The sequence below is a fragment of the Tachyglossus aculeatus genome, chromosome 1, assembly GCF_015852505.1.
Source record: "Tachyglossus aculeatus isolate mTacAcu1 chromosome 1, mTacAcu1.pri, whole genome shotgun sequence".
Taxonomy (NCBI): domain Eukaryota; kingdom Metazoa; phylum Chordata; class Mammalia; order Monotremata; family Tachyglossidae; genus Tachyglossus; species Tachyglossus aculeatus.
Genome location: NC_052066.1, coordinates 102,265,964 through 102,289,796, shown reverse-complemented (window position 1 = coordinate 102,289,796; position 23,833 = coordinate 102,265,964). Strand labels below are relative to the sequence as shown.

General features: G+C 43.2%; 1 protein-coding gene across 1 annotated transcript in view; it reads right to left on the bottom strand.

Annotated features, from left to right (window-relative positions):
- Positions 1-21,088, bottom strand: part of AGTR1 (angiotensin II receptor type 1) — an 83,090-nt gene extending 62,002 nt beyond the window's left edge. Inside the window, exon 1 of the mRNA XM_038752357.1 lies at positions 20,976-21,088. The gene's annotated coding sequence lies outside the window, so the exon portion shown is untranslated. The remainder of the gene's footprint in view (positions 1-20,975) is intronic.
- Positions 21,089-23,833: the final 2,745 nt, after the last annotated feature.

Sequence of the window (23,833 nt, the reverse complement as noted above, 5' to 3'; positions counted from 1 at the left end):
TATATATATATATATATATATATATGCTTGTACATATTTATTACCCTGTTTTACTTGTACATATGTATTCTATTTATTTTATTTGTTAATATGGTTTGTTTTGTTGTCTGTCTCCCCCTTCTAGACTGTGAGCCCGCTGTTGGGTAGGGACCGCCTCTATACATTGCCAACTTGTACTTCCCAAGCGCTTAGTACAGTGCTCTGCACACAGTAAGCGCTCAATAAATATGATTGAATGAATGAATGAAATGGCGGGCACCAGTGAGCCAACTGAGGATTTTTCATCAGGGAGGCCACTCTGGCTCCCTTGCTGGCTGGCCAGGCCTCCTCTCTTCCTCCCTTCAAAGCCCTACTGAGAGCTCACCTCCTCCAGGAGGCCTTACCAGATTGAGCCCCCTTTTCCCTCTCCCCCTCCCCCCCACGCTGCCCCCATCCCCTCCCCACAGCACTTGCATTTATTTCTACATATATATTACCCTATTTATTTTATTTGTACATATTTACTATGTTCACTTTATTAATGATGCGTATATTGTTATAATTATTTATTCTGATAGTATTGACACCTACTTGTTTTGTTTTGTTGTCTGTCTCCCCTTCTAGACTGTGAGCCCATTGTTGGGTAGAGACCGTCTCTGTATGTTGCCAATTTGTACTTCCCAAGTGCTTGTATAGTGCTCTGCACACAGTAAGTGCTCAATAAATACGATTGAATAAAATATGATTGAAATTCCATTGAATGAATGATTAAAGATGTTAATCTAAGTCAAGTCATTTGGCCTTCCAAAGACTGCTTTGGTTTAATTTGCTCCAAAATCCATTTGTTTGTTTTTCAGGCAGTCCATGGTATTCACAAAAGCCTTCTCCAGCACCACACTTCAAAAGAATCAATGTTCTTTCTATCCTGTTTTTTCACTGTCCAGCTATCGGATCCATACATTGTCACTGGAAACAATATAGAGTTGGCAATCCTCTACCTGTAATTTTTATTTTTATGATTTGGTTCCCCTTCAAGATTGTAAGCTCCTTGAGGTCAGGGATCATACTAATCAATTAACGGTATTGAGTGCTTGCTGCATGCAGAGAACTGTACTAAATGCTCGAGATAGTATAGTGGCGGAGCCGGGATTAGAACCCATGACCTCTGACTCCTAAACTCGGGCTCTTTCCTCTGAGCCACACCGCAACTTTAGATGCTTGATGTTTGGAGCCTGCGAGAGCCTTAGGGATTAGGGAAGTGTTGTGAAGGACTTACTACTATTGACAGCAGAAAGTTGACCTAATAATCCCAATTTTATCATGATGGGAAACAACATGGCCAATTGGAAAGAGCACAGGTCCGGGAGTCAGAGGACCTGGTTTTAATCCGAGCTCTGCCACGTGCCTGCTGTGGGACTTTGGGCAAGTCGTTTAACTTCTGTGCCAAAGTTTCCTAATCTAAAATGGGGATTCAATGCCTGTTCTCCCTTCTACTTTAGACTCTGAACCCCATGTGAGACAGAGACTGTGTCCAACCTGATTAACTTATATTTAACCTAGCATTTAGGAGAGTGCTTGACATATAGCAAGCACTTAAATACAATAAAAATCATACTGATGGTTTCTTGTTTAATTATTGCCCAGGAGAAAGGTTGGCAATTCAAGCTGCTCTATCATGTGTCAGATCTGAAAAATGAGATAGTAATGGATGATAACTCTAAGTGCATTCAGTATTCTATTGCAAAATATTTTATTCCAAGAAATCCAGAGTACTTTAAAGTTGTGATTGTGGTAACAAATTATTTGGACAAACACATCAGCTAAATGCCATAAATGCCAAAATACACATAAACCTTAACTTTCTGAGTAGTAATGATCATAACAATAATAACTGTGCTATTTGTTAATCAATGGGATTTATTGAGCACTTACTGTGTGCAGAGCACTGTACTAAGCACTTGGGAGGATACAATACAATAGAATTAGTGGAGTCATTCCCCGCCTACGAGTTTACTTGCCAAACACTACACTAAGGACTGAGATAAATATATGATAGTCAAGTAGGATCCAGTCCCTGTCCTATGTGGAGGCCACAGTCTAAACAGGAGGGAGAATAGATACCAATCAATCAATCAATCAATCGTATTTATTGAGCGCTTACTATGTGCAGAGCACTGTACTAAGCACTTGGGAAGTACAAATTGGCATCACATAGAGACAGTCCCTACCCAACAGTGGGCTCACAGTCTAAAAGGGGGAGACAGAGAACAGAACCAAACATACCAACAAAATAAAATAAGTAGGATAGAAATGTACAAGTAAAATAAATAAATAAATAAATAAATAAATAGAGTAATAAATATGTACAACCATATATACATATATACAGGTGCTGTGGGGAAGGGAAGGAGGTAAGACGGGGGGGATGGAGAGGGGGACGACATTTCCTCTATACTGTAAGCAGGGGACGTTACTGCTAATTCTGTTGTAGCATACTCTCCCAAGTGCTTATTACAGAGCTTTGCACATAGTAAGTGCTCAATAAATGACTGAGTGATTGACTGATTGAATCCCCATTCTACAGATGAGGAAACTATTTTGGGTGAAATATTTGGGTGAAAGTTATAGAGGAGACTTTTGAGATCCTGAAAGACCCGGATAATTGAGACCCAAAATGTATCCTTAGGCTCAGAATTAATGATGCAAATACACAGCTTCAGCTCCCCTTCTATAAATAGATCATTTTTTCAGCATTGGTGCTACATGGGTATCATACTAGTATGGCCTTGTGGAACGAGCATGAGACTGGGAGTCAGGAAGCCCATATTCTAATCCCAGCTCTTCCACTGGCCTGCTGTGTGACCTTGGGCAAGTCATTTAACCTCTTGGGTAAGAATAGTTACATTTATTGAGGACCTCCTGGGCTCAACACATTGTGTAAGAGCTTGGGAAAAGCCAGAAAAAAAAAGACATTTTTCTTTCCAAAAGGAATGTACTCTCTGTGATTAATTTCCTCATGGGCAATGTACATGTCTAACAACTCTGTTGTATTGTACTCCCCCAAATGCTTAGCACAGTGTTCTGCACAAGGTAAGCACTTAAAAACACAATACTCTGCACATAGCAAACACTCCATACCTCTGATTGATTGATTTGTGCCTTGGAGGCAGAGATTTTGCCTACTGTAGTGTACTCTGTCATGAGCTTAGTACTGCATTCTACACACAGCAAGCATTGAATAAATACCACTGATTGATTGATTATGCCTCAGTTTCCCTATCTGTAATGTGGGAATAAGATACCTATTCTCATTCCCTGTCTGACAACTATTTGGGACAGTCACTGTGATCACTATTGATCTGATTCTCATGAATCATCTCCCGTGCTTAGCACAGTATTTTAACATTTCATTTTCCTTGGTAATTATGATTTGCTTTCCTATAAATTTGATTTTAAATTACTGACCACCCTGTTTGCAGAAATGAATATTGACAAAGTTGAAGAACTGACCTGGAAGATAATAGATACTTAGTATGACCAATTAATATTTAGTCAATAATACTTATTGAGTGCTTACTATGTGCAGAGCACTGTACTAAGTGCTTGGGAGAGTACAATATAACCAACACATTCCCTGCCCAAAACCAGTTTACAATCTAGAAGGGGAGATAGACAATAATATAAATAAATAAGATTAAAGCTATGTGCATATATGCTGTAGGGCTAGGAGGGTGGATTAATAAAGGGAACAGTTTCACATTCTCCCCAGATCAGACTGGCCTGTGGCACACTAAATTGTCAATTATAGTCAATTGTATTTATTAAGAAGCAGCATGGTTAATGGAAAGAGCACAGGCTTCGGAGTCAGAGGTCGTGGTTTCTAATCCTGGCTCAGCCTCTTGTCAGCTGCGTGAACTTGGGCAAGTCACTTAACTTCTCTGTGCCTCAGTTACAGAGAAGTAAAATGTGGATCAAGACTTCGAGTCCCACGTGGGACAACCTGATTACCTTGTATCTACCCCAGTGCTTAGAACAGTGCCTGACACATAGAAAGTACTTAAATACCATTATCATTATTATTATTATTAGGTGCTTACTGTATGCAGAGCTCTGTACTAAGCGCTTAGGAGAGTACAATACAATAATGAACAGACACATTCCCTGTCCACAGTGAGCTTGGGTAAGAATAGTTAGTGAGTCTATAGGGGGAGAAAGACATTAATATAAATAAATTACAGATATGTACATAACTGCTGTGAGGCTGGGAGGGGGAATAGATAAAAGGAGTGACTCAGGGAGATTCAGATAGGAATGGGAGAAGAGGAAAGGAGGGCTTAGTCAGGGAAGGTCTATAAATGAAGTTCAGCTAGAAGCCTAAAGTAAGAGATTTTAGGAGAAGAATGATGAGCTTTCCAGGTCATGTGACTGGCAGAGATTTGAAGGAATAAAGGCAGATGTGATTGGAGATCAGTCTCAAGACTTGAGTCTCCTTCCATGAGTGGAATGTGTCCAAGGCACAAAAACAATGGACGGAATGCACTGCAGATACAGAGCATCTGTATGGTGATGTCTCTTAGTCCTTGAGGTGCCAGCAGGGAATTGTGTGAAGATTATCTGGGTATAGATAGATACGAAATGACATCATTTGCTGAAAGTGTTCGGCTATCAGAAGCTCTTTGGGTAGGAAATTCCTACCCCAGGACCATACCTTGTAGACTTGAAAGCCTGAGAACTGCGTCAGCAGCAATGGACAAGATATATTAAGGTTAAAAATTGACCTTTTCGCTTTCAGAGAAAATGAGGGTGCCAAAATTGGAAGCCAACAATGTGGCCTGCAGAGGGCAATTGAGAGACATAGAAGCAAGTACTCTGGGCCATTTTCTTGGAAATTTATGTACTAAGGGTGGGTGAAAAGTCCCAGAATGAATGGATAACCAAGAAAGTAATTTCACATCTGTGCTGGCAGTGAGATTTCAAGTAATTCCAGAAAGAGACACACCCTGTTTGTACACCATGAGAGATTAGACATGACTTGGTTCCAAGATCATCTGGGACCCCTGGTGTTTGTTCCGAGTGAGAAGTTCCTCCAAACCTAACAGCTCTGCTCTATCCAGGCCACCTGATCCCAGTTTACAGTGACCCCAACTGTCGCCCGAATGACCGATTCTGATCGGCTGTTTCCGAAGTCTACTTTTGGCTCAAGCCAATCGGTACTGCCTGCTCTAGAAAAGGAGAAAAGGGTGGATAAGAAAACCTCCCCTACCCTCTTTCATTGTCGTCATCATCATCCCAAATGGTATATATTGAGCACTTACTATTCCTGAGAGCACTGCACTAAGTGCTTTTTTATGGTATTCACTATGTGTTTACTATGTGCCAGGCACTGTACTAAGATCAGGGGTAGATACAAGCTAAACAGATTGGATTCAGTCCCAGTCCCACAGGGGGCTCACGATCTTAACCCCCATTTTATAGATTGCTAACTGAGGAACAGAGATGTGAAGAGACTTGCCCAAAGTCACACAGCAGACGAGTGGTGGAGCTGGGATTAGAACTCAGGTCCTTCTGAATTCCAGGCCCATGTTTTATCCACTAGGCCATGCTGCTTCTCAAGAGCTTGGGAGAGTTCAATGTAACAGATTTGGTAGACATGTTCCCTGCCCATAAAGAGCTTACAGTCTGGAGGATGATCATCAATGGTATTTATTGAGCATTTACTATTCACATCAATGCAACAGAGTTGGCAGATGTGTTCCCCACCCGCAGTAATAATAATAATAATAATGATGATGATAGCATTTGTTAAGCACTTACTATGTGCCAAGCACTGTTAAGCACTGGGGGGGGGGGGAGATACAACATTATCAGGGTGTCCCACATGGGGCTCACAGTCTTAAATCCCCATTTTACAGATGAGGTAACTGAGGCACAGAGAAGTGAAGTGACTTGCCTAATGTCACACAGCTGACAAGTGGCAGAGTTGGGATTAGAACCCATGATTTCTGACTCCCAAGCCCGGGCTCTTGCCACTGAGCCACGCTGCAATGAGCCTTTCCCCTCTGCTGCTTGGACCCCAGGCACTGTGGGGTGGCAAGGAGGAAACTTGGTGAGAAAGGGGGAAGTAAAAATAGGGGACAGGAATGGGGAAGGAGAGGAGAAAAGGAATGAGGAAATAAGAAAAAGGAAAGAACAGGAAGAAATGGTAGGGACAAGAGTGGGAAATGGGCAATCAATGGTATTTACTGAATACTGACTGTAAGCAGGACACCATACAAAGTACTTAGAATTCACAATATAGTTGGTAGACATGATGCCTGCCCACAAGGATCTTACAATTTAGTGGGGCTGGGAGGAGAGGGTCTTCTTCCCCTTCTTCACACTGTCCCTCTAGTCCTCCCCCAAGCACACTCTCTCAGCCTCCTGCATCCCAGTCTTTGCCTTATTTTCCCTATCCCGGTATCCTCCCATCATTGTGACTGTGGTGTGATGGGCTTGGCATCCCACTGACACCATCTGAATTGACCCAAGCCTAGGTGCTGGTCAGTGAGCAGGACTAGGGAGTGGGAACGAGGCAAAGAGTGAGTAGAACTGAGGGAGGAAAGGGAGAAGGTGCTATGTGGGGGGGTTGAAAATAAAAGAAATGGGTAAGAACGGTTGCCCATTCCCACTTCCACCCCTACACCTTTTTCAGTACTGCTGTTGCCACAGCCCTCCATTATTCTTTGTTGATGTCATCGCCTGCCATTCCCACAGTTTAGGTGGCAATAGAGGTAGGCAGCCATAGGTGACTGTAGGTTGGTAGCACAGCACCGTGGTCATCTGGTTGTGTTGGAGCCAGCACTCCAAGGTCCCTGAGGGTTCTTCCCATGTGTCCAGAAATGGCTCCCGCTAATGGTCTGGGTGTTTCTTCAGTGCTTACTGTCATAATAATAATGATGTTAATGGTATTGGCAAAGTGCTTACTACGTGCCAGGCATCGCTCTAAACATTGGGGTGGATATGAGCTAATCACGTTGGACACGTGGGGCTCACAGCATTAATCCCCATCTTACAGATAAGGGAACTGGGGTACAGAGAAGTGACTTGCCCAAGGTCACATAGCAGACAAGTGGTGGAGCTGGGATTTGAACCCAGATCTTTCTGACTCCCAGCCCCAGGCTGTATCCACTAGGCCACGCTGCTTCTCGCCGCTTACTGCTTACAGAGCACTGTACTAAACACTTGGAAAGAATACAGTATTCAGAAGGAGCAAGGCCTAGCGGATAAAGCACAGGTTTGGGAGCCGGAGAACCAGGGTTCTAATTCCAGCTCCACCACTTGACTGCTGTGTGACCTTGGGCATGTCGCTAAATTTCTCTGTGCCTCCATTTCCTCAACTGCAAAATGGGAGCTCAATACCTGTTTGCCCTCCTATTTAGACTGTGAAACTGACCTGATTAACTTGCATCTACCCTAGCGCTTAGTACAGTGCCCGACACCTAGTAAGCACTTAAATACCACAATTAGTATTATTAGGAGATGTGATTTTAGAAGGGTCTTGAAGGTGGGGCGACCAGTGGTCTGTCACATATGAAGGGGGAGGAGTTCCAGGCCAGAGGGAGGATGTGCCATGGCCCACAGGACACATCCAGGTCGGGGAGACATCCTAACATTCTCTCTATCTTGGGAAGTCCTAATTAGTCGGTATGCAAGAGGCTCCAGAGGGGAGGCAGTCTGAGTCAGGGTATTGGCCAAGAGGAGAGAGGTTAGGTTCCAGGGCTAGGCAGCAGAGGCCTTCTGGTCCCACCTTCCAAGGATTCCCACGTGAACCGCCTCCAACCGTAGACAACCTTGGCTCTCCTTTATGTTCCTGGGAACTCTCTTTTCCTGCCTAGGCCTTGGGCCTCTCCCCAAGGCCCTGGGGGTGAAACGATGAGAGTCATTACATGATTGGCTCTGGAGCAGAGAAAGCTAAAGCGACTTGCCTCACCTCCTTTTCGGGATGGTTAGTAAGAAACTTACTGGCTTCCGGCCCTTACTCCATCCCTCGGGAATAGCTCATCCAGCATATGGAAGGAAACTAGACTGAGAGGTTTATATTCAGCAGAACCAATGAAGCAAGAGATATCAATTGCTGAACAGTTAACCCTTTTATACATTACAGTATTTGTTACCTCAATTCATGATGCAGTTTCCAAGTAGACCTTGCTAGTTGAATTTGGAAAAAGTCCACAGACATGTTTCATTTTTCACACAGGGGAACTACAGGATGGAGGGAGAAAGAGTGAATTGCCAGAGAGAAATGAAGGCACTTGAGTTCCAAGTTTAAACACTTGGCTCCTAGATTTGGTAGAAATAGTTTTGAGAGAGTAAACACATGATGCATACTTGAACCAATGGTTCCTGTGGTGGATTAAGTATTTTTATTTTAAGAAAGGGAGGCTTGATTGCCTTAGGAGTTTAAGATTAAGGCTTTTGGATTTGGCTCAAGATTTAAGATAAAGTTCCAGGGATTAGACACCACTAACCTCTCAAACCTTATATTTGGGAATATACACCTCTATTAATCATCACACCATTCCAGACACCGAAAGTTGCCATTATGTTCTCAGACCAGTCACAACATTAAACAAAGTGAAGAAAGTATAATCTAATACACAAAAAATATCCTTCAGTATTGCCCAAAGGAAAGTCAAATGCTAGAAATGGATAGGTTAAAGGAGAGACAGACAAATCTGAAGGAAGACCATCATCAGGATTGGAAGCCAGAAGGCAGCCAGCTTTGCCCTGCTTTTCTAGTCAGGCAGCCAGTCTCCATTAAGTCCCTTTTATCTTCAGGTGTTGGTAAATACAATTTTTAATACATTTCTAAAAAAATAGCCAAAGCTTGTTTTCAGCAGGAAAACATCCCTTGCAAAACAGTTGGGAACATCAGCCAATCAATCAACCAGTGATATTTCCCGGGCAGGGAATGTGTCTGTTTAATGTTATATTGTACTCTGCCAAGCACTTAGTACACTACTCTGCAAACAGTAAGTGCTCAATAAATTCGATTGAATGAATGAATGAATGAATACTGAGCCCTGACAGTATGCAGGGAATGGTATACAGTGGTTGGGAAAGTACAATAGAGTTAGTAAGCAAGATCCCTGCTTAAAATCTACAGGAAGAAACCACAATCAATTCTTTCCAAACCAGTTTATCTAGTGGACTCATTCAAATATACGGTGGCTTAAAATTAAAAAATATATAAGTGGTAGTAGAGCACAAAAGAGTGTACTGCCTCAGAAACTAGAGTCCTTCATTAGTACATCAGTACAGTGGTATGTAATTCACAGTGGTACACAACTGGTTAATGCTATATAAAACTACAACTGACGTTTTAATGAATAAGAATACCTATTATGTTTATACATTTACAACAAGGAAGAGAAATGACCATAAAAATGCATGACCATATCAGCAACAGCATTCACCAGTCTGACTTTCCTATAGTGCAGTGCTTTGAGTGTTCTCCGGTTTTCAACTGCAATTTGTTAAGTTGATCTGAAATAATCAATAAGTCAGTGAAATATGCAGGGGCTACGTAACTCCAGAAAGCACGGGCCTGGTAGCCAGAAAGACCTGGGTTCTAATCCCAGCTCTCTACTTGTCTGCTGTGTGACCTTGGGCATGTCACTTGACTTCTCTGAGTTAATAGGGGTTAAGCTTGTGAGCCCCAGGTGAGACATGGACTGTGTCCAACCTGATTACTTTGTATCTACCACACTGCTTAGAACAGTGCCTGACACATAGTAAGAACTTAACAAATACTGTAGTAATAATAAAAAAAGGTTCTACATTGACTTTTGAAAATCATGTTTTGTTTTGGAACAAACTATGCTAAGCAGCTCATTATGATGAAAACAATTTTTGCTCAGAACTTGCGCTGCTCTTGCATTCATGTAGAGGTAACAGCTTACGCTTAGGAAGTTGAAGGAAACTCAGATTTTTAACAGAAACATTTATTGTTTAAGCCTTCATGGAAGTTCACTTAGGAGTCTCTAGTACCACACCCTACCATTGCTAGATTTACAAAGACATGAAATCACAGCTTCTTGCAAGTGGAACCCTCTTCTCTCTATTAGCTGTAACTGCTGATAAGAGGCTGAGAGGCGCTCACATGTGGCCATGAACATGTGAGCAAGATTTATCTTGTGATTGCCTAATGAGATAAACGCAAGGCGTGGGCTTCCCGAACTGGCCTTGGTCCTGCTTTTCAGTGTCTCTCCTGGAAACAATTTGACAGGCAAACTCGAGCCAACTTTTGGTGATCCATGCAGATGGGTTTCAGGGAGAGGGTGGATCAGAAAAATTTTCAGAGAATGCAAACCCCTTACTTTAACCATCTGTTGAATCTCTCTCTCTCTTTCTCCCACACTTCTCCTTCCCCCACATCTACCCCTACCCAATTCCTCTCCCTCCTGTCCCCCTCTCTCTGTCCTCTACCCTTCTCTTTTCCCTCTCCCCTTTCCCCACCTCTTCCCTCTTCCCCTTTTCTCTTCCCCTCCCCTCCCTTTTTCTCCCTCTTCTCTCTCCCCTACCCATCTTTCCCCTTCACTCTCCCTTCTCCCCTCTCCCCTTCGATCTCCCTTCTTTCATTCATTCATTCATATTTATTGAGCACTTATTGTGTACAGAGCATTGCACTAAGCACTTGGAGAGTACAATTCAGCAGTAGAGACAATCCCTGCCCACACCCGGCTTACACTTCCCTCTCCCCTTCGCTCTCCATTCCCTTTCTCTCTCCCTTCTCACCCTCTCCCCTTCTCTCTCTCCTCTCCCCTCTCTCCTCATTGCAGAAAATGGCCCACCAACGGTAATGGACTTTCTGAAACAGTACCCACTTTTTCTCGCTCTTCCCAACCTTTGGGTTTAGCTGCTTATCAAATCATAAAAGCTTGGTGGCTGAGAGAAGCATGAGGCCTAGATTACCCACACACTGGTTTACAAGTTCTTAAATTAGCAAGAGTAGAGTGCAAGTCTCTCAAAGCTGTAACAAGACTCTGGGATACTATACTTGGAAGTGTTTTTTTTTTCTTAAGATTCCTAAACAATACTAAAAGCAGGAGTTGCAGGAAGGTCTAGCCCATGACAGACAAAAATAGAAGAACTTTTAAGACTCTCTGAGAAAGTTTTGAGCTTTAGTCACCCAAGTATATGGTATTCCAGTTGAGGTGGGGAGCAGAGAGGACTTGACGCAAGAATCAGGTCTAGTGACCACAGGACTGGAAGAGATAGAGTCTGAGGAGCCAGGGTGGTGAGCTTGATGCACTAAGAAAGGTGGAAATTGAAAGGGCCACGTCCTAGATAAACATCTATGAATGATCAGATACACAGAGAGATGGTTTAGAACAGGGAAGAGCTGACCTACAGATGGTACCCCAGGGACATTTAACCAGGTTCATTTAAGACGACAGCTTAACTGGAAAGACTTTTAACCTTTAAATGTCTCAGAAGCAAAAGCTACTGAGTACTTAAGAAAGGGTTGTTATTCTTTTAGAACCTGTAACTCACAATCCCAAAGGGTCTTCCAAAGAGCCTCCCTCCTTTCCCCACTACCCGCCTCATGAGGGAAAGCTCACTGGAGCCAGAGCAGAGGGCATAAGGCAGCAGTAGCTGGTGTGAGAGAAACTACTTCACAAAGCTGGGAGAAAGTGGCATAGTGTGGCGTAACATGGGCAATTTCTCTTCTCACCTGCTCCACTTGCTGCTGCTCTTTTTCTTGCTAGGCTCTCTGGAGTCCTCACTTTGGGGCACTCAGCAAGAAGCAGCTCTGCTACTATCATACCTTCTAGATTGTGAGTCCACTGTTGGATAGGGACCGTCTCTATATGCTGCCAACTTGTACTTCCCAAGCGCTTAGTACAGTGCTCTGCACACAGTAAGTGCTCAATAAATATGATTGAATGAATATCTTAGCCACTTGTCTGCTGTGTGACCTTGGACAAGTCACTTGTCTTAGTTATCTCCTCTTACAATGGGGATGATGACCATGAGCCCCATGTGGGACATGTGTCCAACCTGTTTATCTTGTATCAACCCCAGTGCTTAGTACAGTGCCTGAAGCTTAGTAAATGCTAATAAATATCATTAAAAGAAAAAAATGTGATCTTCAAATACATTACAGCTCTGTGAAGAAGTTCCAGGGCCACTTGTACCCACCACCTTAGACTGGGGCAGAACTTTTCAAGCACAGTCATCTAGGTGGAATAAGAGCCTGAGGAGAGAGCACATTTAATTGAGCAAACAGACCCTTAGGGAACAGGAGGCCAACATGGAGAAGGGTCACAAGAACAGTGGTGAAAGTTTAGCTCCACGACACTAAAGGCTGCGACAACTCTACTGCATATTGCACTCTACCAAGTGTTTAGTGCAGTGCTCTGCACACAGTAAGCACTGAATAATTACCCTCGATGGATCGAATGAACAGAAAGAATTTAAGAGAAGGACTGGGAAAGCTAGGGCCGCGAGCCAAAGTCAGGACGGGGCACTCATATTCACGACAGCGGCTTTAGGGGACCCCTTTCTCATATACCAGGAAAGGGAAGGATCATGCTCTCCCAGCAGTGGGAAGACTCATGACTGACCAAATGAAGAAATCGGACTCTGCTTCTGTGTGACTATGTGACTAAGGTCTAGGGTCCATGCTCCCTTGGGGAAGAAGTTCCCTCTTGCCTCTGCGCTCAAAGTCCCCAAACGGGGAGTTCACAACTGGGATCCCAGAGGGAGACTTGGTTTCAGACTCCCTCCAGGGACAGAGCAAGAGGCGGGTTGCTCAGAGATGCGTGGATGGCAGACCAGGGGCTCACACTAGCACCAGGAAAGGGCAGAGTCCCTAGGAGCCCCATTCTAACTGGTGAGGGCACATCTCAGAAGGAGTCTTTTTATGGTATGCATTAAGCACTTACTGTGTGCCAGGCACTGTACTAAGCCCTGAGGTAGATGGATACAGCAACAGCCTGGGAGTCAAAAAGTCATGGGCTCTAATCCCAGCTCCTCAACTTGTCAGCTGTGTGGCCTTGGACAAGTCACTTCACTTCTCTGTGCATCAGTTACCTCATCTGTAAAATGTGGATAAAGACTGTGAGCCCCATGCAGGACAGGGACTGTGTCCAACCTGATTTCCTCGTATCCACCCCAGCTCTTAGTACAGTACCTGGCACATAGTAAGCACTTAACAAATACCACTATTATTATTATTATTATTATTATTGCTAAACAATCTTTTCAGTTTGGACACAGTCCATGTTCCACAGTCATTCATTCATTCATTCAATCGTATTTATTGAGCGCTTACTGTGTGCAGAGCACTGTACTAAGCACTTGGGAAGTACAGATCAATCAATCGTATTTATTGAGCGCTTACTATGTGCAGAGCACTGTACTAAGCGCTTGGGAAGTACAAATTGGCAACACATAGAGACAGTCCCTACCCAACAGTGGGTACAGATGGGGCTCACAGTCATCTCCATTTTACAGTGAGGTAATTGAGGCCCAGAGAAGCTCAGTAACTTGCCTACAGTCACAAAGCAGACAGGTGGTGGAGTTGGGATTAGAACCCAGGTCCTCTGACTACTAGGTCTGCCTGTGCTCTAACCATTAGGCAACACTGCTTCTCCTTAAAAGGGAGGGACTTGGATGCTGCCAATCTGAAATTGGAAAGGCTGAATGAAGCTGGTTGCTAACTCAGGATAAAGACCCATCAGTGAATAATAATAATAACAATAATAATAATAATAATAATAATAATAATAGTGAAGGTAGTGGAGAGCATAATAATAATAATGTGCTAGTATTTGTTAAGTGCTTACACTGTGCCAGGCACTGTACTAAACCCTGGGGTGGATACAAGCAAATCAGGTTGGACACAGTTTCTGTCCAACATGGGGCTCAGAGTATTAATCCCCATTTTATGTTGCCAACTTATACTTCCCAAGTGCTTAGTACAGTGCTCTGCACACAGTAAGCTCTCAATAAATACGATTGATTGATTTTACAGATGAGGGAACTGAGGCACAGAGAAATTAAAGTGATGTGTCCAGAGTCACATAGCAGACAAGTGGTGAAGCAGGAATTAGAGCCCAGATGCTTCTGACTTTCAGATAATAATAATAATGGCATTTGTTAAGCACTTACTACGTGCAAAGCACTGTTCTAAGATCCCTGCTCTATCCACATGGCGGGTGAGGGGTGGGGGAGGGGGTGGTAGATTGAGAACCTGAGGAAGATCTGGTATCCCTGTGAAACAACTCCTGGCTGGAGAGTAACTAGGGGCGTGTGGAGTTGGGAAGGAGCAAAGAAGTCAGATTCTTGTTTCTGTTGTAGCGCTTAGTACAGAGAAGCAGCATGGTGTAGGGGATAGGGCACCCCCCTGGGAGTCAGAAGGTCGTGGGTTCTAATCCCAGCTCTGCCCCTTGTCTGCTGTGTGACCTTGGGTGAGTCACTTAACTTCTCAGGGCCTTATCACAACTTCTCTGAGGTTGCTCTTTTGGAAAGTGGGGATCGAGACTGTGATCCCCACGTGGGACCGGGGCTATGTCCAACCCGATTTGCTGGTCCCCACCCCAGCCCTTAATATGGTGCCTGGCACATCAATCAATCAATCAATCATATTTATTGAGCGCTTACTTGTGCAGAGCACTGTACTAAGCGCTTGGGAAGTACAAGTTGGCAACATAGTAAGTGCTTAACAAATACCCTGATTATGATTATTAAAGCGGGCAGCACACTGGTTGGGCGTCCAATAAATATCTTTACTAACACTTTACTAGAGGAATCCGGGGCTGGGCAGAGGGTGGGTGGGTGACTGAGGCAGGGTGCCGGCCAGTTGAGGGGCACGATCCCTAAACCCAGGGGAGGTCAGGGCCTGGGCAGAGACCCAGGAGGGGGGAAAAGGGAGTGCCCAGCTCGGAGGGGCGCTTACCACCCTGGCAAAGGGCCGGCTTCCGGACAACCAGGCCTCCGGAGGACAGGGCGAGCTCCTGCCTGGGACAGCTGGAGGCCAAAAGGCTGGGAAGGGAAAGGAGGGCGACTTCGGGGGCTGGGGCCGTTGCCTGGGCACAGCCCGAGAGCTTTTAAGGGGCGCCACCAAGTTGGCAGTGCCAACTGCACCCAAGTTTGGGGAGATGTCCTGCCAGGGGGCTCTCAAAGCGCAAAACCTCCCGGGTTCAAGCCTCGGCCCCTGCACCCTGGGCCCGCAGGGTCCTTTTAGACTGTGAGCCCACTGTTGGGTAGGGACTATCTCTATGTGTTGCCAATTTGTACTTCCCAAGCGCTTAGTACAGTGCTCTGCACATAGTAAGCGCTCAATAAATACGATTGATTGATTGATTGATTGACGGAAGGGGAGGGCAGGGGATGCACGGAAGTCTGGACAAGTATTTGAGAAGCAGCGTGGCTTATAAGTAGAAAGAGCCCGGGTTTGGGAGTCAGAGGTCGTGGGTTCTAATCCCGGCTCCGCCGCTTTGGGCAAGTCACTTAACTTCTCCGGGCCTCAGTTCCCTCACCTGGAAAATGGGGATGAAGACTGTGAGCCCCATGGGGGGCAACCGGATGACCTTGCATCCTCCCCAGCGCCTAGAACGGTGCTTGGCACATAGTGAGCGCTTAACAAATGCCACTATTCATCATCATCATCATCATCAATCGTATTTATTGAGCTCTTACTATGTGCAGAGCACTGTACTAAGCGCTTGGGAAGTACAAATTGGCAACATACAGAGACAGTCCCTACCCAACAGTGGGCTCACAGTCTAAAAGGGGGAGACAGAGAACAAAACCAAACATACTAACAAAATAAAATAAACAGAATAGATATGTACAAGTATTATTATTATTATCACCCCAGCGCTTAGAACAGTGCTTGGCACATAGTAAGCGCTTAACAAATGCCATCATTATTATTATTATCGCCCCAGGGCTTAGAACAGTGCTTGGCACGTAGTAAGCGCTCTACAAATGCCATCATTATTATTATTATTACCCCAGTGCTTAGAACAGTGCTTGCCACATAGTAAGCGCTTTACAAATGCCATTATTATTATTATTGCCCCAGGGCTTAGAACAGTGCTTGTCACATAGTAAGCGCTTAACAAATGCCATCATTATTATTATTATTACCCCAGGGCTTAGAACAGTGCTTGGCACATAGTAAGCGCTCTACAAATGCCATCATCATTATTATTATTACCCCAGGGCTTAGAGCAGTGCTTGGCACATAGTAAGTGCTCAACAAATGCCATCATTATTATTATTATTGCCCCAGGGCTTAGAACAGTGTTGGCACATAGTAAGTGCTCTACAAATGCCATCATTATTATTATTATTACCCCAGGGCTTAGAGCAGTGCTTGGCACATAGTAAGCGCTCTACAAATGCCATCATCATTATTATTATTGCCCCAGTGCTTGGCACATAGTAAGCGCTCTACAAATGCCATCATCATTATTATTATCGCCCCAGGGCTTAGAGCCCTGCTTGTCACATAGTAAGCGCTCTAGAAATGCCATCATTATTATTATTATTATCGCCCCAGGGCTTAGAGCAGTGCTTGCCACATAGTAAGCGCTTTACAAATGCCATTATTATTATTATTGCCCCAGGGCTTAGAACAGTGTTGGCACTTAGTAAGCGCTCTACAAATGCCATCATTATTATTATTATTACCCCAGGGCTTAAAGCAGTGCTTGGCACATAGTAAGCGCTCTACAAATGCCATCATCATTATTATTATTGCCCCAGTGCTTGGCACATATTAAGCGCTCTACAAATGCCAGCATCATTATTATTATCGCCCCAGGGCTTAGAGCAGCGCTTGTCACATAGTAAGCGCTCTACAAATGTCATCATCATTATTATTATCGCCCCAGTGCTTAGAACAGTGTTGGCACATAGTAAGCGCTCTACAAATGCCATCATCATTATTATTATTGCCCCAGGGCTTAGAGCAGTGCTTGCCACATAGTAAGTGCTCTAAAAATGCCATCATCATTATTATTATTACCTCAGGGCTTAGAACAGTGCTTGGCACATAGTAAGCGCTTAACAAATGCCATCATCATTATTATTATTACCCCAGGGCTTAGAACAGTGCTTGGCACATAGTAAGCGCTTAACAAATGCCATCATTAGTATTATTATCGCCCCAGGGCTTAGAACAGTACTTGCCACATAGTAAGCGCTCTAGAAATGCCATTATTATTATTATTATTATCGCCCCAGGGCTTAGAGCAGTTCTTGCCACATAGTAAGCGCTTTACAAATGCCATTATTATTATTATTGCCCCAGGGCTTAGAACAGTGTTGGCACTTAGTAAGCGCTCTACAAATGCCATCATTATTATTATTATTACCCCAGGGCTTAGAGCAGTGCTTGGCACATAGTAAGCGCTCTACAAATGCCATCATCATTATTATTATTGCCCCAGTGCTTGGCACATAGTAAGCGCTCTACAAATGCCATCATCATTATTATTATCGCCCCAGGGCTTAGAGCAGTGCTTGTCACATAGTAAGCGCTCTACAAATGTCATCATCATTATTATTATCGCCCCAGGGCTTAGAACAGTGTTGGCACATAGTAAGCGCTCTACAAATGCCATCATCATTATTATTATTGCCCCAGGGCTTAGAGCAGTGCTTGCCACATAGTAAGCGCTTTACAAATGCCATTATTATTATTATTGCCCCAGGGCTTAGAACAGTGTTGGCACTTAGTAAGTAAGTGCTCTAAAAATGCCATCATCATTATTATTATTACCTCAGGGCTTAGAACAGTGCTTGGCACGTAGTAAGCGCTTAACAAATGCCATCATCATTATTATTATTACCCCAGGGCTTAGAACAGTGCTTGGCACATAGTAAGCGCTTAACAAATGCCATCATTAGTATTATTATCGCCCCAGGGCTTAGAACAGTACTTGCCACATAGTAAGCGCTCTACAAATGCCATCATCATTATTATTATTGCCCCAGGGCTTAGAGCAGTGCTTGCCACATAGTAAGTGCTCTAAAAATGCCATCATCATTATTATTATTACCTCAGGGCTTAGAACAGTGTTTGGCACATAGTAAGCGCTTAACAAATGCCATCATCATTATTATTATTACCCCAGGGCTTAGAACAGTGCTTGGCACATAGTAAGCGCTTAACAAATGCCATCATTAGTATTATTATCGCCCCAGGGCCTAGAACAGTACTTGCCACATAGTAAGCGCTCTAGAAATGCCATCATTATCATTATTATTATCGCCCCAGGGCTTAGAGCAGTGCTTGCCACATAGTAAGCGCTTTACAAATGCCATTATTATTATTATTGCCCCAGGGCTTAGAACAGTGTTGGCACTTAGTAAGCGCTCTACAAATGCCATCATTATTATTATTATTACCCCAGGGCTTAGAGCAGTGCTTGCCACATAGTAAGCACTCTACAAATGCCATCATCATTATTATTATTGCCCCAGTGCTTGGCACATAGTAAGCGCTCTACAAATGCCATCATCATTATTATTATCGCCCCAGGGCTTAGAGCAGTGCTTGGCACATAGTAAGCGCTCTACAAATGTCATCATCATTATTATTATCGCCCCAGGGCTTAGAACAGTGTTGGCACAAAGTAAGCGCTCTACAAATGCCATCATCATTATTATTATTGCCCCAGGGCTTAGAGCAGTGCTTGTCACATAGTGAGTGCTCTAAAAATGCCATCATCATTATTATCATTACCTCAGGGCTTAGAACAGTGCTTGGCACATAGTAAGCACTTAACAAATGCCATCATTAGTATTCTTATCGCCCCAGGGCTTAGAACAGTACTTGCCACATAGTAAGCGCTTAACAAATGCCATCATTAGTATTATTATCGTCCCAGGGCTTAGAACAGTACTTGCCACATAGTAAGCGCTTTACAAATGCCATCATCATTATTATTATTGCCCCAGGGCTTAGAGCAGTGCTTGCCACATAGTAAGTGCTCTAAAAATGCCATCATCATTATTATTATTACCTCAGGGCTTAGAACAGTGCTTGGCACATAGTAAGCGCTTAACAAATGCCATCATCATTATTATTATTACCCCAGGGCTTAGAACAGTGCTTGGCACATAGTAAGCGCTTAACAAATGCCATCATTATTATTATAATCGCCCCAGGGCTTAGAACAGTACTTGCCACATAGTAAGCGCTCTAGAAATGCCATCATTATTATTATTATTATCGCCCCAGGGCTTAGAGCAGTGCTTGCCACATAGTAAGCGCTTTACAAATGCCATTATTATTATTATTGCCCCAGGGCTTAGAACAGTGTTGGCACTTAGTAAGCGCTCTACAAATGCCATCATTATTATTATTATTACCCCAGGGCTTAGAGCAGTGCTTGGCACATAGTAAGCGCTCTACAAATGCCATCATCATTATTATTACTGCCCCAGTGCTTGGCACATAGTAAGCGCTCTACAAATGCCATCATCATTATTATTATTACCCCAGGGCTTAGAGCAGTGCTTGTCACATAGTAAGCGCTCTACAAATGTCATCATCATTATTATTATCGCCCCAGGGCTTAGAACAGTGTTGGCACATAGTAAGCGCTCTACAAATGCCATCATCATTATTATTATTGCCCCAGGGCTTAGAACAGTACTTGCCACACAGTAAGCGCTCTAGAAATGCCATCATTATTATTATTATTATCGCCCCAGGGCTTAGAACAGTGCTTGCCACATAGTAAGCGCTTAACAAATGCCATCATTAGTATTATTATCGCCCCAGGGCTTAGAACAGTACTTGCCACACAGTAAGCGCTCTAGAAATGCCATCATTATTATTATTATTATCGCCCCAGGGCTTAGAGCAGTTCTTGCCACATAGTAAGCGCTTTACAAATGCCATTATTATTATTATTGCCCCAGGGCTTAGAACAGTGTTGGCACTTAGTAAGCGCTCTACAAATGCCATCATTATTATTATTATTACCCCAGGGCTTAAGAGCAGTGCTTGCCACATAGTAAGCGCTCTACAAATGCCATCATCATTATTATTATTGCCCCAGTGCTTGGCACATAGTAAGCGCTCTACAAATGCCATCATCATTATTATTATCGCCCCAGGGCTTAGAGCAGTGCTTGGCACATAGTAAGCGCTCTACAAATGTCATCATCATTATTATTATCGCCCCAGGGCTTAGAACAGTGTTGGCACATAGTAAGCGCTCTACAAATGCCATCATCATTATTATTATTGCCCCAGGGCTTAGAGCAGTGCTTGCCACATAGCAAGTGCTCTAAAAATGCCATCATCATTATTATTATTACCTCAGGGCTTAGAACAGTGCTTGGCACATAGTAAGCGCTTAACAAATGCCATCATCATTATTATTATTACCCCAGGGCTTAGAACAGTGCTTGGCACATAGTAAGCGCTTAACAAATGCCATCATTATTATTCTTATCGCCCCAGGGCTTAGAACAGTACTTGCCACATAGTAAGCGCTCTAGAAATGCCATCATTATTATTATTATTATCGCCCCAGGGCTTAGAACAGTGCTTGCCACATAGTAAGCGCTTAACAAATGCCATCATCATTATTATTATCGCCCCAGGGCTTAGAGCAGTGCTTGTCACATAGTAAGCGCTTAACAAATGCCATCATCATTATTATTATTATTGCCCCAGGGCTTAGAGCAGTGCTTGGCACATAGTAAGCGCTTAACAAATACCATCATCATTATTATTATTGCCCCAGTGCTTGGCACATAGTAAGCGCTCTACAAATGCCATTATTATTATTATTATTACCCCAGGGCTTAGAACAGTGCTTGGCACATAGTAAGCGCTCTACAAATGCCATCATTATTGTTATTATTGCCCCAGGGCTTAGAGCAGTGCTTGCCACATAGTAAGCGCTTAACAAATGCCAGCATTACTGTTACCGCTCCTGGTCTCTCGTGTCCCCCCCCGGACGCGCGGGCGAGCTTACTGGCTGGACGCCTCCTCCGCCTGGCCAAAGCGGGTCCGGGCCGCGTCCTGCCGCTGTTCCTCCTGCAGCAACTCCTGCAGCAACTCCTGCAGCCGCTGCAGCTCGGCCCTGCAACTCCTGCAGCCCACCTTGGACCCCCCCCCGACTATCCGGACGCTTTGGTGGCCCCCTCTTTATAGAGGGGGCGTTGCTGCCCGGGCGGAAGGGGACTGGGGGGGGGGGAGGGAGGGGGCCGCTTCGCATTTCCCCTCCTCCTCCTCCTCCTCCCCCTCGCCGCCTGTCTGCTGTGCGACCTCGGGCAGGCCCCTTCACTTCTCTGTGTGCCTCAGTGACCTCATCTGTCAAATGGGGATTAAGGCGGGGAGCCCCACGTGGGGCAACCCGATGACCTTTAGTGCTTCGCACATAGTAAGCGCCTAGTAAATGCCATCGTTATTAGGATCCCTGCGCTTAGACAGTGCTTAGCGCAGAGTAAGCGCTTAACAAATACCGTCATTATTTTCCAGCGCTTAGAACAGTTCTTGGCACAGAGTAAGCGCTTAATACATTATTATCATTACTAAGAACAGTGCTTGGCACATAGTAAGCGCTTAACAAATACCATTATTATTATTAAGAACAGTGCTTGGCACATAGTAAGCGCTTAACAAATACCATTATTATTATTAAGAACAGTGCTTGGCACATAGTAAGCGCTTAAGACATTATTATTATTACTAAGAACAGCGCTTGGCACATAGTAAGCGCTTAAGACATTATTATTATTACTAAAAACAGCGCTTGGCATGTAGTAAGTGCTTAACAAATGCCATTATTATTATTAAGAACAGTGCTTGGCACATAGCAAGCGCTTAATACATTATTATTATTATTACTAAGAACAGTGCTTGGCACATAGTAAGCGCTTAAATACTATTATTATTATTAAGAACAGTGCTTGGCACATAGTAAGCGCTTAACAAATACCATTATTATTATTAAGAACAGTGCTTGGCACATAGTAAGCGCTTAATACATTATTATTATTACTAAGAACAGTGCTTGGCACATAGTAAGCGCTCAACAAATACCATTATTATTATTAAGAACAGTGCTTGGCACATAGTAAGCGCTTAACAAATACCATTATTATTATTAAGAACAGTGCTTGGCACATAGTAAGCACTTAAGACATTATTATTATTACTAAGAACAGCACTTGGCACATAGTAAGCGCTTAACAAATAGCATTATTATTATTAAGAACAGTGCTCAGCACATAGTAAGCACTTAATACATTATTATTATTACTAAGAACAGTGCTTGGCACATAGTAAGCGCTCAACAAATACCATTATTATTATTAAGAACAGTGCTTGGCACATAGTAAGCGCTTAACAAATACCATTATTATTATTAAGAACAGTGCTTGGCACATAGTAAGCGCTTAAGACATTATTATTATTACTAAGAACAGCGCTTGGCACATAGTAAGCGCTTAAGACATTATTATTATTACTAAGAACAGCGCTTGGCACATAGTAAGCACTTAACAAATACCATTATTATTATTAAGAACAGTGCTCGGCACATAGTAAGCGCTTAATACATTATTATTATTACTAAGAACAGTGCTCGGCACATAGTAAGCGCTTAGGAAATGCCATCATTATTAGGATCCCTGCGCTTAGACAGTGCTTGGCGCAGAGTAAGCGCTTAACAAATACCGTCATTATTTTCCAGCGCTTAGAACAGTTCTTGGCACAGAGTAAGCGCTTAACAAATGCCATCATTATTATCCAGCGCCTAGAACAGTGCCTGGCACATAGTAAGCGCTTAATACATTATTATTACTAAGAACAGTGCTTGGCACATAGTAAGCGCTTAACAAATACCGTCATTATCATCCAGCGCTTAGAACAGTTCTTGGCACAGAGTAAGCGCTTAACAAACGCCGTCATTATTATCCAGCGCCTAGAACAGTGCCTGGCACATAGTAAGCGCTTAATACATTATTATTATCATTACTAAGAACAGTGCTTGGCACATAGTAAGCGCTTAATACATTATTATTATTATTATTACTAAGAACAGTGCTTGGCACATAGTGAGCGCTTAAATACCGTTATTATTATTAAGAACAGTGCTTGGCACATAGTAAGCGCTTAATACATTATTATCATTACTAAGAACAGTGCTTGGCACATAGTAAGCGCTTAACAAATACCATTATTATTATTAAGAACAGTGCTTGGCACATAGTAAGCGCTTAAGACATTATTATTATTACTAAGAACAGCGCTTGGCACATAGGAAGCGCTTAAGACATTATTATTATTACTAAAAACAACGCTTGGCACATAGTAAGCGCTTAACAAATACCATTATTATTATTAAGAACAGTGCTTGGCACATAGTAAGCGCTTAATACATTATTATCATTACTAAGAACAGTGCTTGGCACATAGTAAGCGCTCAACAAATACCATTATTATTATTAAGAACGGTGCTTGGCACATAGTAAGCGCTTAACAAATACCATTATTATTATTAAGAACAGTGCTTGGCACATAGTAAGTGCTTAATACATTATTATTAGTATTATTACTAAGAACAGTGCTTGGCACATAGTAAGCGCTTAACAAATACCATTATTATTATTAAGAACAGTGCTTGGCACATAGTAAGCGCTTAATACATTATTATTATTATTATTACTAAGAACAGTGCTTGGCACATAGTAAGCGCTTAACAAATACCATTATCATTGTTCAGAACAGTGCTTGGCACATAGTAAGCGCTTAATATATTATTATTATTATTACTAAGAACAGTGCTTGGCACATAGTAAGCACTTAACAAATACCATTATTATTATT